Genomic DNA, 16220 nt, shown 5'->3' with positions numbered 1-16220 from the left:
GGTTGAGCTGGTACTTAGATAAAAAGAGGGACTATCTTCAACTTGGTTTACACTCTTAGGGGCGTTCTCACCAGTCCCCAAACTCACACCTTCTAATGGCCTGATAACAGATGCCACAGTTCCCTTTACTTTCTTACTTTTGAAGAAGTCCCTCTTACGTTCCAAGTCTGAATACCTTCTCTGCTCAACCTCCCCCCAAATGTATGTGTTCCCCTGTTGTTTTGCTTTCAGGGCCGCTTGCAATTTTTTGATTTCTTTTTTTCAGCCACTCTTTTTTCTTTTCTTTTCTGCTCTTTTACAGGCGGCAAAACCTCCTTGAAGCTACTACACAGGATTAAGTCTTTCTCATCGTGACCGCTGCCTAGAATTGATACTGGTGGCATCTGCTCTTCTACTGCAATATACAGAGCCTCTCCCCAGGGGTAATTTTTTGAATCCTCTGTTTCCACTGTAATCACTTCTAATGCATTCCCAGCAGCGGTGGGCAACAAAGGTGGGGCTGCCCCCTGCTCTTGTCCCCTAGTCCCGAATTCAGGCCCATACCCCCTTGATGAGGCAACTATAAACCCTTCTAGGATGCTAACCTTACTCGCAAACTCCTTTAGGGTTTTCCGCACCTCACATAGTTCAAAATTCAATGTATCGTACCCCCTGTCCATAGAATTCAGAATTCGTGACAGTATTGGGAAGGACAGTTCATCAGCCACACAAGAAACACCCTCCCCCTGCCCCAATTTGACCCCCCCCGGGGTAGCTGGTTCTCGGCTGCGGGCCCCACTCTAGCCAGGGAGTCCGAACCCCTCAGCCCCTGGCTATCATATGGACCCCAATCTCCCACACATGCAGTATAGCGGTAGGGGTGAACAAGAAGCGTCCACTCTGCCTGGAATCGGTTCTTCCGACTGGTACAACATTATTTCAGTCAACACCTGACCCCTAGCTGGTGACTCCGGAATCGACCAATGATTTGTCTTGAGGTCCAGGAACAGTCTCACATGTTTACCCAGTTCATGTGAAATTGCTGGTGCTAAAATTGACACATCAGACACCGGATCCTTTGTTGCACCAAAATCCTCTTCCGCCATATTATTTATATCTGTTTCAATTCTTGTTAATACTCTTTTGACACTTCCTGTTACCACCTTCAAGGAGTTGTCCAGAGGGTATAATGCCCCAAACTGCTGACCTTCTCCAGATACTACCAGACCAATGCTATCACTTAGGGCTACATTCCCCATACCTTTGATGCCCATCGTCAGTATGGTTTTACAAGTTAGGGCAGTACCTTCTTGCCCCCCCTCCTGTTTGGGCATTACTGTGGGTATATCTCCCCACACTGATGGCTCTGCTGTCAACCCCATGCTTCTATGGGTTGCCACCATACTGTAAGCGCTTGTAGTTTCTGCCTCTTTTTTTTTTATTTCGGAGCAATCCCAAATTAATGGAGTAGTAATGCCGGACCAAGACACCTTGTATGCTGCTTTCCGTACCAGACTTTTGGTAGGGGGTTCAAAGGCCCAGCGGCCCGCAGTCACCCCAAACCAATTCTATATATGTATGTTGTCTTTGCTTGGTTGTTGGCAAGACCCGTTCCAAGGTCCCTCTTGTACCTGGGTTGAAAAGAGGGAGTCAGAGTTAATTAAGGCGTGGAAAGAAAAGATTGAAGTTTAATGAGGCGGGGATAAGGCAATATTGGCACCACAGGGTAACGCTCTGTTGGAAACTGCTCATTGATTATTGTGTGCTAAAAGTGCTAGTACTTGTTGCCAGCGCTTTCAGCGGCAGAGTCTTCGCCTCACCTCAGCCTGCACACCCCACCTAACCAGTCGCACTTTTTCACAAGTGTTCGATAGTAGCATAATCTTGCACCCTGAACAGGCAACACACTCCATGAGAGTTTGTCGTGGCCGCCTGGGCGACCTTGCCTCGACCCACAGACTGTTCACTTATCAGTCACTTGCCAGATCATGTATTTATAATATTTGCCTGATGTATTTATAATATCTACTTCACGCACGCCGACATGGTGAGCACGTCGAGCAATCGACTGTTTATATCAAAGCGCACCAAGCTCCCCTCTGGCAGTCATGCCATAGCCAGTGTTCGGCGAGGGTGGGCGAGTGCAGGGGAGACCGGGGCACATCAACCCGCGAAGTGAGAGACAGTGGAGGGCAGGCAAACGTCAGGCGTGCTGTACCCACGTTCGGCAGAGCCTCCACTCAGGAATCTGCGGATGGGCAAGCCTGATTGTTTCCATTAAAAATAAAACACGCAAAAAAAAGGAAAAAGGTGATGTCATGCCATGTGCAACGGGACATCCATTTTCAAAATAATCAGAGCAGTTCCAGCGCGGTGGCAGGAAGGCGTTAAGAATGCTACCAGCAAGTACTGCAAATGGTAAGTTTACACAGAGAGCAAAGGCTCAAATGATAAGCCACATAGCCTCACTGTACCCCAGGCACTCTGTGGAGAGTTTACTAAGGGCACCACCACATACGGAGATAAAAGTGATAATAAGCCATAACACAGCAAGGATGAGCTCTGAGTGATCCGAGCAGGAGGAGGAGTGGAAGGAGGAGGACCAGGCCTGCGAGTACTAGGACCTACCCTACTCCTTTGAGTTACAGAGTGCAGTGACTGGTACCCCGAAGAAAACAATGAAAGAAGGTTCCTATCCAGATGAGTCTAGACTATCTGGAGTCGGTGGTATGGGGCCTAAAGAGCAGGAAAAGCTCTGAGGGATACCGAAAAGACCTGAAAGCAGAACCATCAAGTAAGGGCCACTCCGCTTGCGAAGGGGCCCTTACATCCGTGAGAGACGTGCCTCTCAGACCCCCGTGGATTATCAGTACCACAGGAAGGTTTGCCTTCCAGAGGTTGAAGATGCACTTACACAGCTAAAAGATGCTTTAGCGAAGCGCAAGGTGCCTGGCCTCATGACCCCCGACCCAAGGGAGAACAATATGGGTTCAGAGGGTCAGCCACCTCCCCCTAAGAGAGTAGTGGATCTGGACCCCTCAGTGTCAGTGTGCCCCAGTTCCTCGGAAGAGGAACAGAAAGGTCCCAAGCACCGTAGGAGAGAAAGACACATACGCAGATGTCCGAGGCTGACGATATGTTCGACCCGCACATGATTACTCATCTGAGGTCAACGGCATGGACACCATTTCCGAGAGTGGCGACCTATATGAGCGCTCACATGAGAAAGCCACTGGTCAAGGAGGTGAGGCAACAGCGGCAAGCAGAGTGCCCTAGACCACTGTTGTCAAGAAAAGTGGCAGAAACTCCAGACCTAGACCCAAAACTACTGGCTTTTGTGGCCAAGAGCCACAAAGACCCCAAGAAAGGGATTGATCGGGCCTGGAGATTGTGCCAGGACAGGTTGCTGGATGTAGCAGGGCCACTGGCCAAAATTATGGACACAGGGGTGCCAGTGGATCCCACAGTCCTGGTGAACTGGGCGCAATGAGCCATGTGCGTTCTAGTCAATGCAAACTGCACAATAGCAGCAGAAAATTAATCTAATTAAGATCAACCAAAAATTGGGAGACCTGGCTTTCTTTGAGGTGGGCGAGGACTCCCAGGGACTTTTATTTGGAGACTCCTTTGCCAAGGAAATGATTTGCCTAGTCAGCACCTTCTCTCAGGGGTGAAGCAATCACCCTAATAACATTGGAAACAAACCTTAATTTTTTAATGGAACTTTTATTTTTGTTAGCGGAAAACGGCAGGCCCTAGAAGGCAAGAGACTTGCAAGGAAAACGAGACTTAGCCATCAGCATTCCTGCAAGCTACCATTGGAACTGTAGCCTCGTGCTGGAGAAGCCCGAGACTGTACTGTGCTCCAAGCTCCCATCTTACCCTGCGTCCAAAACGTAGGGAAGGAAGACCCAGGCTATTGCATCCTGACATATTATTTGAGAACAATTCTTTCTTTTCTTGAGAATCATCCCACACCTTTTTTTTGTATTAGTTGTGAGGTTTTGGCAATAGGTTTAGTATAGGCCCTTTTGTTTTGACACAACGCCACCAGGACTACCTTATTTTTCATTTTGATGGTCGACACTTGTTCCCATCTTAGAGTTAGGTTTAGAAAGGTGTTTTTCCAACCTACATACAGAATACATTGTTCAATAAACACCTTTAAACTGTGATCACTTGTGTCTGTCTTACTTGTTGTCACCATAGGTTCCTCACACCCACACGGATAAAAGTCGGAGCACGAAAGCACACTCTGAGCAAAGCAAAGCACACGAGGAAGCAACAGTTCCAAGATGGCAGCTTAATACAAGGCGAAAGATGGCAAAACCGAAAAGAGGATTGCAAGGAGAAAAGTGCTGTTGACCTTTCCAACGAAAGACTGTTACTTTAATGAACCTTTAAGAATAGGAAACGTAAGGCTGAAGAATCCTGCATTGTGTGTCGGAGGTACCCGGGGCTCTTCCGCGTAGATAGTCAAGGCAGAGATAATCATTTGCCACCTTAATATGTCGTGGTTTCTCTAATGACGTCAGCACCGTAGGATATTGGTCATTAGTCGATCATGTCGATTGAGGCGTCTGGATCCATAATCAGTGTTGGGGTACCTGTATACATGATGACATTAGCAGGATACGGTTTGAATGGCTGTCTGAGAGAATATCTGTTCCCACATGTATTTGTCACTGGTCTTCCTGGGGGCTGTCCAAACAGCTAATGGCATCTTGCATTTCTGACTCTTCGGGCTGACATGATTATAGGGGTCAAGAGGGGCATTCCAGGGACCCTCTCTTCAAGTGGATTATGGAACAGGCTGGCATTAATATTACTAGGTTTGGAGCGCATTTAGGGCCTGATTCATGGATGCGTTTTATAATGGTGCAATCCCATAGGAAAACATTCCATGAATCAGGCCCAAAGTCGGGTGTCAAAGCATCTAAAGCTTTTAGAGTGGGGGTAAGCCTGGAAGAAATTAACAGAACAGCTGATTGGTCTAGTGTGCGACTTTTAAGAAGTTCTATTTTAAACCAATCCAGGGAATAGTGACTACAGTAGTAAATAAGCTTTAAACTAGCATTATTTGTACCTCCGGCCTTGCCATAGAATGAAGATCACCCATCCTAGAATAGCGCAGGGAGTCTTAATTATATTAAATATAAAGAGGCGAGCATTATCCCTCCCATATCAGCAATTTGATCAAAGTGGAAAATGCTGTCTTTGTAAATTGTGCCCCCACCTGGTTAATGAAATGCCAGTTCGTTGCAGGCGCAGAGCAGAGGCCAACTACTTGACGGGTCGGAGCTGAATGGTCCTTAGAAGGTGCACAGTTGGGCTTGGTTAGCCGCTATGGTCAAGAGCAGAGGTTGGGGTCGATCGCAAAGAAAGAGGAAGGACTCTGTAAGGGGGGAGGGAGGGTTATGAGGCTTGGAAGAGATGGGCTAAGGTGGCCTCACAAGGACATTTTTGAATTTGGCCAACAAAACTCATTTAATGTTGTTTCACTGTTATTTCTTGTAGTTCTCAAAGTTTTACATTTGTTTGCTGCTGCGAGAGCAAGTAAAGGAAGTTGAAGTATAATGCTTGCCTCCGTGTCTTTAATAGAATCAAGAGTCCCTGCGCTATTCTAGGCTGTGTAATCTTCATTGTTTTTGCTCACATTACTTAACCGTTCCATGCAGGATGGGTAAAATAAAGCTAACGCCCATACACGAGAAACTCCCCTTTTCGAAGAGCAATTGTTAGTACTCATAGGAGGCATATGTAAAACTAATACGGCCGTTGCCATTCTAGGAGATGTTAATCTTTGGGCGAACAACCTTCAGGACATGGAAATCCAATCCTTTCTTCAAACATTATCCTCCCTTGGCTTTGTACAATCAGTGGATATACCAACACATAAAGTTGGTAATATACTTGACTGGATTCTTACTAAGAATATTGTACCTCTTTTAACAAACATAGAGCCATGCCCATGGTCCGACCACTTCTTGGTGCATTTTGCACTACCATTAAAATGAAATCCTACCCCCAAGAAAACAAACATTGTAACTGAATCACGTAATGTAAAGTATATTACAGCTGACATATTTAAATCCACTATACAACCTCTCTTACCCCCCCCCGGGAGGTAAATTACCTTTGGAAGAACTCACCATTGCTTTCAGAAATGCTACCAGCAAAGCTTTTGACATTCATGCTCCTCTCCGTCAGGAAAAAAGCAAGAAACAGAAAGGTTTTAGACTTCGTTTTTCCCCCGATATAATTTCCACTGGAAAAAATAAAAGGAAATGTGAACGTCAATGGCGAAACCATCCCTCTCCTTCTACTCTATTAACCTATAAAATTGCGGTAAAAGAACATAAACATCTTACGCTGGAGGCTAAACAACTGTCTCTCAATGACAGAATTGAAAAGGCCTCCATAAAATCTAAAAGAACTTTTTTCAGTTCTCAATGAGCTTAAAAGCCCCAACATTGAACATAGGTTTACTATAAACGACGACTGGTGTCAGAACATACTTGATAGCTTCTGCCAGAAGACCACGCTCCACAAAGATTGCATTAGGGAAAAAATTGAGTCTCAATGCCTAAACGAAACATTACTACCTTCACCCTTAGAGCTACTGGATCAAGGGATAAAACCTTTCTCATTTACCAGAATGACAGAGGAAGAGGGTTCCTGGCCCTAGGAATGCCTGTCTTGCTAAGGGACTCTCAACGTCTTTGAAAATTCCTGCCACATGTGGTGTCCCTCAGGGATCGTGCCTATCCCCACTACTTTTTAACATTTATATTAAATGTCTATGTGACCTGCTAAAGTCTATTGGCATACAATTTGCCAACTATGCGATGACACCCAGATAGTGATTAAACTATCTGGGGTCTATAAAGATGACCTGGCTACTATAAATGAAATCTATGATGCAATCCAGAAGTGGATGGCTCTTAACTCTCTTGCCCTCAATGACAAAAAAATGGAGTTGCTAGTTATTAGCTTACCTCATAGGCTAGAAAACATGGATTCAGACTATAAAGCCTTCGAAATAGGTGGTAATAATATCCTTGTATCTCAATATGTGAAGACCTTGGGAGTATTCTTTGATGCCCACCTGACATTTCAGAAACATGTGTCTTATCTAAAGTCGTCATGTAGTTTCTTCACTCATCTCTTATGGCAACTACGTCTGTATCTGTCAGAAGCCAATAGAGCATCCATTGCAGCAGCCACAGTCAACACCAAATTAGACTAATGCAATAGTCTTTTGATAGGTACCTCTAAGGGGAATCTCAGGAGTCTCCAAACCATACAGAATGGAGCAGTTCGGGCTGTGTGTGATTTAAGCCGCCAAACTCACACTACAGAACATCGGAAAAAACTACAGCAGCTGAATTTCAAAGGGCTAGTAATAGTCTTTAAATGCCTTTCAGGTAAGGCCTCAGAATATTTGAAAATAGGCTCCACATGACTACACCTAAGCACACTCTATGCTCTAACAGCCTTATGTTATTGGTACAACCACGTACCATTTTGAGGAAACTAGGTGAAGCAAGTTTCGCTGCCAGGGTCCAGAAAAGCTGGAATATGATTCCACTCTATCTCAAACAATGCACCACACTGCAGCAGTTTTGAAAACGTCTTAAGACATTTCTCTTTGATGTCTAATTCTACATGCCAGCATAGGAAAACCTGGTTATTCCCCAGGACTTTGCCAGTCGCCGTGACAAGTGGCGCTTCTTTCACTCCCTACGTCTGAGCCTATTTGTGTTTTGTTTGGATCTGTTCTGTGAACGCCCTGAGACCTTTTGGGTGAGTGATTGCGCTATACAAAAAATTATTTAGTTAGCTAGTTAGTAATACATACTAACCCTCCTGATTTAGGCGGGAGACTCCCAATTGTCTATATCCAAACGATTGCAATTTTCTTCGTACTCCCACCTAAATAATTAAAACCTCAATGCAATCCTATGGGGAAATTCCTTTCTCCAGCTTTCTGGAGCAAAATCAAGCTCCCAATTGGTTGGGAATGGTGGCATGTATGAAAGCCATACTTTTAGTTCAACATGTTCCTATGAGTATATGGTATAAGGTTAGTTTATTATGGCATGCTAGTTTATTATGCTGTGAAAGTTCTTTTCACAGGGTTTCTATAATGAAAGCCGTAAAAAATGCCCATTCTTCGAGACCCTCTATGGCCTTGGTGTGCCCAAGAATGGCCTAGCACTGCGGTCCCTACCAAGACCCACCCAGAAAACCAGCATGCACAAGTCACCTCCGCTCTGGACAAAGACAACCCAACATACCACAAACTCCTGTGCAAATCAAAGCATAAGGGGGTGGCCCGCCACACCCCATGAGAGCGGGGCCCCATATCTGGATCTGCCAGCCCCTGCACTCCCAACCGGCCTGAAGTCCCTTGCTGAGCTCCACTGATTAATCACACCGGGCTGGCTCCAGGCTCCGGGACTGCCGCCAGGGGGCAAGCATCCATCAAACCTGGCCCCTATGAAACCTACATAGACAATCCATACTTTAGCGAGAGGTATACCCCAAGACCACATTTCTGACCCACCACTGGCGCACCCACAAAGGGCCTAGCCCTGCAATGCCCCAGAGAACAAATATCCATGAGACACATACACTTGCCAACTTTCATCCGCCTAAGCCCTAGCTTCATGCGGGGGGGGGGAACTTTGAAGCCCCTACCCCTCCAAATCATGTCTCCCGAGCATGATACCCAGAGCCTCCCATTACCCTTAGCCAACCCCCATACCTATCAACGCCTATCAGGTTGGATGGCCCTCCCATAAACTCCTGCATGGCAACCCTAACCCAAAGTTAAGTCATCGCCCGGGGAAACTGCCATTGGGCAAGCCATACATCTATTTGGCCACCATGGCTTTAAATATTGCACATTCACATCAATAACATAACAGATACCTTAGAATTATCAAAATCAACAATTCCCCTAAATGAGCGCTATTGCCCTAGTTGAATTCTATATCCTTGAGGAACCTTAATACATTAATTATCTGCTCAACAGAATTTCTATACTGGCATATATTCGTAGGCGAAGGCTTCATTAAAATGCATTGGGAAATGCTCCTGGTGACTTGCATCTATTACATTTTTGGATTGGAGTTACCTTACAAAACCAATTGCAAACTGTATGGTTTTTCACATTTTTTAAACAGAAACAGTGCTTCATAATGCACTATTTTAACCTAATATTAAAGAATAATTCTCAGGGGTGAGTCCCACCCCCAAACACGCCATGTTTCTTTCAGGGTCCCTCGCTACCCTCTATTGCTATGGCATATTTGTTGGAAATATATATAGAAAATGCACCAGCCGCCACTGTTCAAAGCTGCAAGCATTATGAAGCATTTCATGGATAGTTAATGAAAAAACATGGCCAATTGATTTGCCATTTTCTGTGCCAAGCAATGCTGAAGAAACCACACTGATCAGGGCTTTACCCTGTATGACACTGTATGTTTATCCAGTGCAGGTTATAAAAACATGATAAACAAGTTGGATGAGAATATGAGCATTTTGAGGGTAAATACATAGAGCTAAACCCGTGAAAGGTTTATTTGGATAATCTGATGTTAAATTGCATGGCCAACATCAAATTACTGTGAAAGGCATTAAAATATTTGAAGCTTTTGGTGTATCATTTCAGAATTGTAGTGCTTTGATGATGAAATTGAAGTCACTTAAAAGTAGGGTCAGATCAACAAATAGGTCACAGTTTGGTTTACATTGAATATAGGGGACACCAAGAGCATTTGCCTGCAGTGCACTTGCACTCCATAGGGCCACCTGTGCTCCAGCTAAACTAAGCTGCCCTGTGATTTTAGGAATACCCCCATCTGACTCCTTCCTATGACAGTCTCTTGGGCAATGACCACAGACACCTTTTAGGGAGTGAACATATGAGCAAGACTGTGCATGTATGTGTGGCCTTGTGTTCAAACCAACAATAGATGCATTTACCACCCAATCTTACTCCAAGGCCCTTCCACACTTGCCCAAGAAGTAAGACCAGCAGCAGGATATTGCTGGGAAAGAGCTCAGGAAACAGACATGTTTGAGCAGATTGCCACCTGCGCCAATTCCCCTTCCCATTGAGCACATGGTCACTGGTATGTTCTGCTGATTAATGGAGATGATCATGTCTCTGCAGAGCTCTCTGTAGTCATGGAGCTAGCGGGCTGAAGGGAGTCAGCAGCCATGCTGTACTTGTTCCTTGCAAATGGAACACACACTGCAACTGTCCATGTCCATGCTGTGCCAGTTATGTCTGTGATGGGAGCTTGGCCTGTTTCTGCCAATGCTGTATAAATTGCCTATTTTTGTTTGGCTTAAAGCCGGGGAAGCCAACTTTGCCAAAGTATCACTATGTGCATGGGCTTTTTCACATGCTTTAACAAGTCTCTTGCTTCTCTCACATTACCCCATTCTACACAACCTGCTCTGGCTCTCGGTGGTTTTAAGAGGTAAACAAAGGTTAGAGATTATAGCCTTTAAATATCTTCAGTGTTCTGATCCACCTAATCTCCCAGAGAAACTAAAAGTGCCTCTAAGAGCTTCAGAATCAATCCGGCTTTCTGGCCCCAAGGAATTTACACTCAGCCATAGAAGGGTGGGTACATTCCATTGCACTGTTTAGTGATCTTAGACACCTTGTTCGCAGAACATCATGCCACCAGAGTTTGAGTTGCTACATATTCTCAAACTGTCTCAGAAAGATTGCAAAGGCACACCTTTTTCATGTTCATAGGTTTCCGCCTATATACAATGGCCTTTTCAGAGGCTGTGCATCTGGAACACTTGGTGTTTTGTTATGATCCACTACCTATAAGCTTGGAAGTCCACACTCACCAGGGGCTTGATAACCAATATTGGAATCTGAAAAACTGGCATGCAAGAGCACACCCTTTGAGACGTTCAACCTCGTAAAAAGCAGGTAAGTAATCAGACATATATATATTTGTTTTAATTGTATTTATTTTTTATCACATTTTTATTGAATTTCAACGATTGGTGGATACAATAGACATATAGCAATAATCAAAATACTGATCAATGCATTGATGTTGCTGAAGAAATCGCTATGTAACAAAAAACAGAACAATATATACATTTTAGAAAAAGAGGAACGAGGTGTAAGGAAGGCATGGTATTAACAGTAAGACAGACACAAGTGACCACAGTTCAAGGGTTTTTATTGAACTTTTAAAAAAGGGTTTGAAAAATGGCTGTCTAATCCTAAATCCAAAGATGGGATCAAGCTACGACCATCAAATAATAATAACGCAGTCCTACTGGTGCCTTGTCAAAATAAAAGGGCCCATAATAAACCTATTGCCAACCCGTACCTCTAAATACAAATACTGTGGGAAACAGTGTTATGTAAAAGAAAGAAGTGTCCAAGAAATGATAAGTCAGGATATTCAGGCCGTTGGCCTTCCTTCCCTACTTTTTCAGCACGGGACAAGGTGACACACTCGGGCTTAGCACAGTCCCTGGCTTCTCTAGCACAAGGGTGCAGTTCAATCCTTAGTTCAGTCCTTAGGATCAGGACCTTCTGTTCCCAAGTTTCTTTACCTTTCAAAGTCTCTTCATTCATTCAGAGAGCCTGATGCAACAAATAAACAATAAGTTCTTCCTTTTTTAAATTTCTTTTATTTGCATTAAAATTGAAACAACCATTTTTTAACAAAACTTAAAACTACAGTACAATTCTATTTTCCAGCTTGCTTCTTGACAAACAAACTAACTTAGAATGAAATAAAATAAAGCAGAAGCAAAAGAAGCAAAACATAAGTATAATTATATCCATGGCCATTGAGGGCCTTGATCCATCAAATCAAATAACACCACCCTCTGGCAGTACTTCGACCAAGAATTTAACCACAGCAATTACGTGTTTAGTTTTTCGTCCATCCATAAGAGGTCTCCACCAGGCTTTAGAGTCTGAACTTAGAAAATCAGACAAAAGTGGTCTGAACTACTTGGTACGGATGTCTTTTAATACTGGACATACTATAATTAGATGAAGCAGAGTTTCCACCTTGGAATCTTCGTGTCAGTGACAGCATTGTTTTCCCTACGATAAACCCCAGATTGATCTGATCTCATTAGTGTGGTAAAGATTCATGCAGGCTTGCAGAAATTGGTCCCTAATTTTTTTGTCAGTGTACTGCTTCAGGTAGTCACAAACCGTGTTTAGTTTCCTACCTTCTGCAGGCAGATGGGCAACAAATCGATAATTGTCTGCCGTTTCCAAGGTTAGAATCCAGTCGTGTTCTTTAACTTTATTTTTTTACTGGTTTGGTATTAGACATCAGTTTTTCCAAGGAGCTGCACATTTCTGATAGATAATTCATGATTTTTAATCGCCACCTGCTCAAGATGGAATTTCTGTTGGAGGTCATTTCCCTGTTTCCAGAATCACTGGACGAGAAGGAGCGTAGCACTTTCTGAACAGAGCAAGCCTATTCGAGACAACTGTACCTTTCAACTAATTAAGGCCTAGTTCTCTCCGGATGATGGCAATGGGGGTTGACGGAGGGACACCCAAGACATAGCTTCAGCCCCATAAATTACCACTGGTACAACATTAGATCTGTAGTACCTAAGGACTGGCATGATGGAAAAACGGCCAAACCTCCGATTCAGAGCACATGCTTGGCTGGTGAGAGCCTTCATCCTTACTTGCAAATGTGTTGACATAGGGGCTTCAGATCTTGAGTCACTCAGCCAAACTCCCAGGTACTTGAAGGAATGAACCTGTTAAATTTTCTTACCATCCAGAAACCAAGAAAAGCAGTTCTTCCCTTTATTGCAGTTACCAAAGCTCAATATTTTCGTTTTTTCCTTGTTGATTTCCAGGCTGTTTGCTGTAATGTAATGTTGTAAGGAGTCACGTTGTCTTTGAAGGCCCACTGGGGTCTGGTCGATTAGTACGGCGTCATCTGCGTACAATAATCGAGGTTACTGAACTCCTCCGACCTTGGGCGGGAAAGATCTTGTTAACGAAAAAGCTTTGTTCATATGCTCCAAGAAGAAGTTAAAAAGGGCTGGTGCCATTGGACATCCCTGTTTAACCCCCTCCAGGTCATAATTTCTTTACGAAGAAGGCTTGCTTTGTTCAATCTCACTCTTAATGATGTATTGGAGTGGATGGCCACTATCGGGTCAATGATAGGTTTCGGCAGTTTTTTCTCTCGAGCTTCATCCAAAGTTTACATTTGTTGATTTGGTCAAAGGCCTGGACCAGATCCACAAAAGCCATACAGATCCCCGGTCTAGGTCGTCCAGGCTTCCTCTTCAATAATTGAAGTATCAAGATGTTTACTGAAGTTCCCAGGCCCTTAACAAATCTTGTTAGAAACTGATCGATACAATTGATTTGTCGACACCAGCTGTGGAAATGGTCCAGGGTGATGGTGCTATTAAGCTTGCCAATGACGTACAAGAGGGCGATAGGGCGATCATTCTTAGGGTTACCCTGATCCCCTTTTTTATGAATTAGTACCACTATCGCCCCCTTCAGTGAACTTGGGATATGATGAGAACTGGCTATTTGGTTGAGCAGTATGAAGATGAAAATGGCCCATTCGTCCGGATGTTCCTTAAGCATTCAATTTGGCAGCTAGTCAGGTGCTGGGTTTCTTGATACCTTTAGCTTTTTAATTCTTGTTACAATATCGTCAACGTTGCGTGCAGATAACCAAGGGGTGTGTCATCTCGGGTCGTTGTCTCTTGTACTGGGGTCTAGGACTGTGGTATAGAGGCATCTGAAATGGTTAGACCAGGACTCTTCACTTATCAGGTTTGATTGGTTACATGTGATGTTATTTCATCAGGTCTAATCAGTGACCAGAATTTCCTCGGATCTTTACCGGCCAAAGCTCTAAGAATGGCCTCCGAGTCGTTCTGGTATCTCTGTCGTTTGGTTGAGCACAGCGAGTTTTTGTAACTTGATTTTTCAGACAAGGCTGTTTGGATGTCCTTGGGTAGACCAGATTTCTTTGCTGCCCTTTCAAGCCTTCTCACCTTTTTTCTCCTTGCCACCAATTTGCTATCGTAAGTATAGTTGGTTTCTTGGAGCGTTGGGTGCTAAATTGTTCTAACAGTAGAGAAAATTCAACCGGCTGACCGATGGTTCTAAAGTCTGTTGTTAAGCTTCTGATCTTTGAAGATGAACATTTCAGACAAAGTCCCCCATTGCGAGTGTCAACCACTAATGGCATATGTTCCCGAAAGATGGGCCCAAATGCTCTCCATTTCAACAAAAGATGATGGTGATCACTCTGTACTGTTTTGATCACTTTAAAACTGTCTACCTAACGTAGAAACTTATTGGAGACATAAATGTAATCCAAAACCGAGGGATGACCGGAGCTTTCACACGTTGGATGAGGTGGCATTTTGTCCTTGAAGTTGCCATTAAGCATGTGCATGTCCCTGGAATCCATTAGTTCATTCCAAAGAATCCGTCTGGAATGCCACAGATCTTCAAGGTTTCAAGAACAGCCATGTTTACATTCGGCTAGGTCCGAGATGTTTATGTCGCGGCAGATCCTTACATATTTGGACTGTTGATTAATAAAGGCATCGTCCAGTTAGTTGGCGACCCGGTCTGTACATACTTCATTTGCAATCAACGCTGGGTTCCAATAAACGTTGATTATTGTAAGATTGTTTGAATGTTCTGCACAATTTGATGGAGCCCCAATCTCCCAGTCAATAACAAGTTCTTGAGAAAGGAGGTTTGTTGATATTGACTTAAGAAGACTTAAGGAACTGCCTGTTTTGACCGCGGTCAGCAGACCTGCTGACGAGCGCACAACTCTCCCTTTAACGGCTGGACTTATAGAAATTTCAAAACTGTCCAACACTGGGGTTTTCCTCAGCCAAGTCTCTTGCAGGCAAATCAGATCGTAATTGCCAAGCTTTAACTCACTAGGTTTGGTCCAGTGGGAGAACCACCAGGTGTTCCAAGAAGCCAGCTTTAAAATAGTAGGAGTTGCACTGGACCGAACTGGCATCAAGTTCTTACATTGCGCTTCAAGATTTACTACTGAGTGGCTAAAGATTGTTAGGCACCACTAATTAGCGAAACAGCCAGGACCAGTCTGCTTGTCCAAGGCTCGGCCTCTTGGAGATTGCAATATGTTTTTCTCTTCTTTCAGACTTTCACAAGTACTCAATTTTCTTCGAATCACTATTCACCCAGATCCGCCTCAGCTGGGCTCAGATCCTTTTAACACGATGTTCTTACAATATTATTTCTCTGGTGACTCACGGTTCACCCTGGATACTCCTCCTCCGGGCTCAGATCCCTTTTAACACAATCGTCCTCCTGTGGGCTCGACCCACTTTCAATTTCAAGTGTAACTTTCTACACAAACTTGCTTTAACAAAAGCTCTTAGCTGATCTCGCTCTGCCGGGCTCGGACCAACTTCATTTACTTTCTTTATATTCTTACTATCAAAGACTTTTGATTGTGCCCCGGGTTTTGCTTGACCCATTGCAGGACCACTTTGATTTCACAATTCCTTTTCTTAACACATTTGCCACCTTGCAGTTGGATATCTAACGGAGACTTTCAAATGTGAACCCACGTGGTACTGGACCGCTCAGTCTACGGTATTGTATTTTGTCTTCAAAGTTCAATCACTCATCTGCTGTTTAATTATATACGCATCGCTTGCCACATATGCGTCATACACTGTTCTCTTCAGTTGTCACCATACAATGTTGTCGCTTGCTACCTTGACTTCAACACAGACTGGTCTGGCATCAGTCTCCCCAACTCACCGGCTGTGCTGACGTCACTGGCGCTGCTCTGTTGTAGGAGGCAGGGACAGCACCACCACGGCAAATGACTCTCCCCACCCTGACTATTGATGCAGGAGAACCTCGGGTACCTCCAACACAATGCAGGATTCTTCAGCTGTGATTCCAGGTACTACGTTTCCCATTCTCGAAGACTCATGGAAGTTACTGACATTCTGTGAAAAGGTCTAGTGCACGTCCCTATTGCAATCCTCTTTGGTCTTGCTGTCTTTCACCTTGTATTAAACTGCCATCTTGGAACTGCTGCTTCCTTGTGTGCTTTCCCTTGCTCAGAGTGCGCTTCCGTGATCTGCCTTTTATCAGTGTGGGGAAGTGTGATGGAAGTCAGGTGTGTGTAATGATCATTAATTTACTGACCCTGCCTGACCAT

This window comes from Ambystoma mexicanum, chromosome 4q (assembly GCF_040938575.1).
Source record: "Ambystoma mexicanum isolate Mex_15411 chromosome 4q, UKY_AmexF1_1, whole genome shotgun sequence".
Lineage (NCBI taxonomy): Eukaryota > Metazoa > Chordata > Amphibia > Caudata > Ambystomatidae > Ambystoma > Ambystoma mexicanum.
The sequence above is the reverse complement of the archived record's forward strand: the minus strand, read 5'-3'. Positions refer to the sequence as shown.